This window comes from Chrysochloris asiatica, unplaced genomic scaffold (genome assembly GCF_000296735.1).
Source record: "Chrysochloris asiatica unplaced genomic scaffold, ChrAsi1.0 scaffold00146, whole genome shotgun sequence".
Classification (NCBI taxonomy): domain Eukaryota; kingdom Metazoa; phylum Chordata; class Mammalia; order Afrosoricida; family Chrysochloridae; genus Chrysochloris; species Chrysochloris asiatica.
In genome coordinates, this window is record NW_006408664.1 from 7,544,867 (window position 1) to 7,549,950 (window position 5,084).

A 5,084-nucleotide genomic window follows, 5' to 3' on the forward strand; every position below is an offset into this window, starting at 1 on the left:
AGCAGTCAAGAAATCAAACGACGTATTGCACTAGGCAAATCTGCTGCAGAAGACCTTTTAAAGTGTTGAAGAGCAAAGACGTCAGTTTGAGAACTAAGGTGCACCTGACCCAAGCCATGGTATTTTTAATAACTATATGCATGCAAAAACTGGACAGTGAATAAGGAAGACCGTAAAAGAATTGATGCATTTGAGTTGGCATGTTGGAGGAGAATATTGAAAGTGCCATGGGCTGCCAAAAGAACCAATAGATCCATTTTGGAAGAAGTGTAGCCAGAATGCTCCTTGGAGGCCAACATGGCCAAACTTCGTCTCTCATACTTTGAACATATTATCAGCAGGGACCAGTCACTGGAGAAGTATATCATGTTTGGTAACATGGAGGGTCAGAGAAATAGAGGAAGAGCCCCAACGAGATGGATTGGTCACGTGGCAGCATCAATGGACTCAAGTGTGGCAACAGTAGTGAGGTTGGCCAGAATCAGGCAGTGTTTTGTTCTGCTGTGCATAAGGTCGCTATGAGTTGGTACCAACTCAATGGCACCTAGCAAAAACAACTTTTAGCCTGGTTTTGTCTTTGTGTATAAGGTGTGTCTCTTGCAGGCAGCATATTGAAGGGTCTTGTTTTCTTATCCATTCTGCCACTCCCTGTCTTTTCACTGGTGCATTTAATCCATTGACATTCAATGTAACTATCAATAGGTATGAATTAATGGCTGTCATTATGTGAATTTTTTTATTGTGCCATTCTGAATGCCTTCTTGTGCTGAGTTTATGCTTTTTTAGGTTTGCTATTTCCTGTCACGTTCTTCTTAGTTTTAATGTTTCCTTGTTCTACTTAGCTCTTCATTTTCATGGTAAGTTGTGAATTATTAACTTTCTTTGATGTTACCCTATAGTCTACCAACTTTTCCCTCCACTTAATACAGTCTATTGTATCCTGCAACCTTACCCCTTCACCACTGGGATCTCTGTTCCTATAATTTTTCTTCTTTCACATTGCTATTATTTTTATTTTTGATTGGCCTTACAGGTCCTCTGAATTCATTGTTGTAATTTTGTTCTGTTCTAAACTCTGCTGTCGACTGAGTTCCAGGTAGTGTTGCCACATCAGTCAATATCTAGTTGTTGTCTGTTCTTGTTGGTTTTCATTCCATCGAACTCCCTTTAGGGTATTTTGAAGCACTGGATTGGCTTTGACAAAGTTTCTTAGCTTCTGTTTATCCTGGAATGTTTTCATTGTACCAGTGTATTTGATTGACAGGTTTGTTGAGTAGACAATTCTTGGTTAGCATTTTTTTTTTCTTTTAGGGTTTTATATATGTCTCCCCATTGCCTTCTTGTCTGCATTGTTTCTGCTGAGAGGTTAGAGCTTAATCAGATTTGCTTGCCTTTGTAAGTAACATTTCTTTTTTCCCTGGATGCTTTTGGGATTCTCTCCAAGTCTTTGATTATGGAGAACTGAATTATGATATGTCTTGGTGATGGAGCAGGGGAGTCTATCCCTCCTGGAGTTTGTTCAGCTTCTTGAATGCTTATCTTCTCATCCTTCAAGATGTTAGGGAATTTTTTTTCCAGTAGATCCTCAATGATCTCCTCTGTGGACTTCTGTGATTCTTCCTGTTACAGAATGCCAATAATTCTTAAGTTATTCCTCTTTATGTTGTCCAACATGAATCTTAGACACTCTTTAGATTTTTTTTTTAATCCTTTTTTCATCTCACTCTTCTATCTTAGCAGTATTGAGAGATTTGTGTTACAGCACGCTAATTCTCGCTTCCATCTCTTCAATTCTACTCCTTTGCCATTTCAGTGTATTGTCCATTTCTGATATTTTATTATTAATCATCTGGACCTCTTTTTCAGGTTTTGAATGTTTCCAATGTTATATCTATCTTGTTTGATTGCTCCTGTTGCACTTTCCTGACTTTTTCCTTATTTTCCTCCACCCCTTTGTCGAACATTTGGATTTGTCTCCATATCAGTATTCTGAATTCTTTCTGAGGCAGAGTCAAAGCCTGCTGTTCTTCTAATGGGAAGCCTATGTCTGCCTCCAGGTTGTTTGTCTCAGTTACTCTTTTCTGGTTTTGGACATGTGCTGGTATCTTTTCTTGTTTTTTTCTTGGAGATTTTCAATAGTTAGATGTGTTTTCAATGATTAAATGAATGTATGTTGCTGTATTGTTAAGCTTACTGAGTGTCTTCTGGTGGATGTGATCAGGAGATAGGCTTCCCTTTTCATGTCTCTTAGTACTCAGCTGCAGGCCATCTTAGCAAGTGTTGACTATCTGTGTAATGCCTAGCAGCTGGTATTGCATCCTGTCCATATGGTGAAATATTATGGGGTATGCGTGTAGCTTGGCTATATGGCCACGATTGATGCCTGTTCTTGGGTAATGTAGGGAGAGAAAGCATCTACCCCCCAGGAAAAAAGTGAGACCAAAGGGACCAAAAAAAAAAAAGAAGCAATATAAAAGCAGAGACAAAAACCACCACACAAAAACAAAAATAAAACTGTAGCCAACTGTCCAATAGTCTTTGCTGTGCAGGTCAGTGTGTGTGCACAGTAGAAACCTCCAGCAGTGGGTGACATTGTCAACTTGCTCAGATTTATCCTCTACTCACCACCATGGAGGTGTGCAGAGAGATATTTAGAAATGAACGGAAGAAAGATTGCCCACTATTTTTATCTCTGAAGGCAGTTAGATATCTGCATATGCACAGTGTAATTCTTAAAATAGCTGTGTCCTTATATATAGTAGTTGGTGTTGGCTCTTGCCTTTTATGTTGGGGTTTTACAAGGTGCAAATAAGGTTTAGCTGTATGGCCAGGCCTGCTGTCTCTTGTTAGGTTGGGCCGGAATAAAGGCTCTCACTCAGGTCAGCTTTAGGGCTGAGTCCCAGAGTCAGACGTTATATGAAGCAGCCAAAGGGACTGCTTGTGGGACCAGTTCCAGGAATTTCCTCTTTGTGATGTGAGGAAATTGTACCCTGTAGGCACAGTGCTGGACCCATTTGGGGGTGTGCTCCCACCCACCTGAAGGGGTCTAGACTGAGCAAAGAGGGTGAGACCGGGAGAGGAGGAAAGTAAAGTGTAAACAGCCATCATACTTCTTTTTCCAGAAGCCACTCTGTGGTTTCAGACTTTATCAATAAACAGTTTAAAAGAAAGGAGGATTCTTATTTTAAAAGATATGTATGATATTTTTGCCACCACACATCTGTCAATTAGTCATACATAGTAGCTTGTTTGTTGCTATGATATTGGAAGCTATGCCACCAGTATTTTAAATGGGTGACCATAGTGGTATTTAAAATGCTGGTGGCATAGCTTCCAATATCATAGCAACAAACAAGCTACTATGTTCATTGGTAAAGTCTATTGCTTGACTGAGATTAAACCCATGATCTAAATCACTGAAAATCAGAGTGGTATTTATTTGATAAATAATGTTAACACAACTTGTGAATTCTTTGTGAATCGATGGTCACCCACAAGGAGCTCTGGTAGCGTAGTGGTTACAAATCAGGCTGTGAACCACAAGGTCAGCAGTTCAAAAAGTACCAGTGGTTCCGTGGGAGAAAGATGAGGCGTTCTGCTCCCGTAAAGATTTACAGCCTTGGAAACCCTGTGCAGGGTCACTATGAGTTGGAACCGACTGCATAGCACTTAACAACATGGTCACCCATGGTGGACAGGTTTCAATGGAGCTTCCAAACTAAGATAGACTAGGAAAGAAAGACGAACCACTTCTGAAGAGCTGGCTACTCAATAGTTTATGAGTAACACCAGAACACTGGCAGATGTGCCAGAAGATGAGCCCCTCAGGTTGGAAAGCATTCAAAATGCAACAGAGAAACACATGATGCCTTAACTTAGAGTTGATCTTAGTGACAAGGATGGAAACAAGCTTTTTGGACCTCAATTTGCTGATGAAGCATTCAAAATTAGAAGAAACCATTTCAAACATCAGTTAAAAACTAGAACATGAAATGTACAAAGTGTGATTCTAGGAAATTTGGAAGTCATCAAAAATGACGTGAAATGTATAAATATCAATATCCTAGGCACTGGTGGGGAAAAATAGACAGGTATTGGCCATTTTAAACTGGACAGTCATATGGTCTACTAGGCTGGGTATAACAAATTGAGGAGGAATGGTGTCACATTCATCATCAAAAGCACATTTCTAAATCTATCTTGAATTAAAATGCTATGATAAGATTATATATACATATGCCTAATGATAACAATTATTAAAATAAATAAATAAATAAAATATTTCAAGAAAGTGAGGCAGCACAAGAGGCACTCACTCAGATCTGCCAAGAAATTTGGAAGACAACTATCTGGCCAACTGATTGGATGAGATCCATATTTGTGCCCATTCCAAAGAGAGGTGATCCAACAGAATGCGGAAATCATCAGACAATCTCTTTGATATCCCAAGCGAGTAAAATTTTACTAACAGTAATACAGAAACGGCTGCAAGCATACATTGACAGAGAGCTTCCAGAGGTTCAAGCCAGAATCAGAAGAGGCCATAAAACGAATGATATCATTGCCAATGTCCAATGGATCTAGGCTGAAAGCAGAGAACATCAGAAAGATGTTTACTTGTACTTTATCGAATATGCAAAGGCTTTCAATTGTGTGGGTCATGACAAACTATGGCAACATTGTGAAGTATGAGTATTCTAGAATACTTAATTGTGCTCATGAGGAATCTGTACCTGGACCAAGAGGCAGTTGTTCAAACATAACATGAAATGGTTTCAAATTAAGAAAAGTATGCAACAGGGTTGTGTTCTTTCCTCATATTTATTCAACCTGTATGCTGAGCAAATAATCCAAGAAAAACATGGCATCAGGATTGGAGGAAGACTCTTCAACAACCTGCGATATGCAGATGATACAACCTTGCTTGCTGAAAGTGATGAGGACTTAAAACATTTACTGATGAAGATCAAAGAGCGCAGCCTTCAGTATGGATTAAATCTTGATGTAAAGAAAACAAAAATCCTCACCACTCGACCAGTAAACAACATTCTTATGGATGGAGAAAAGACTGAAGTTGTCAAGGA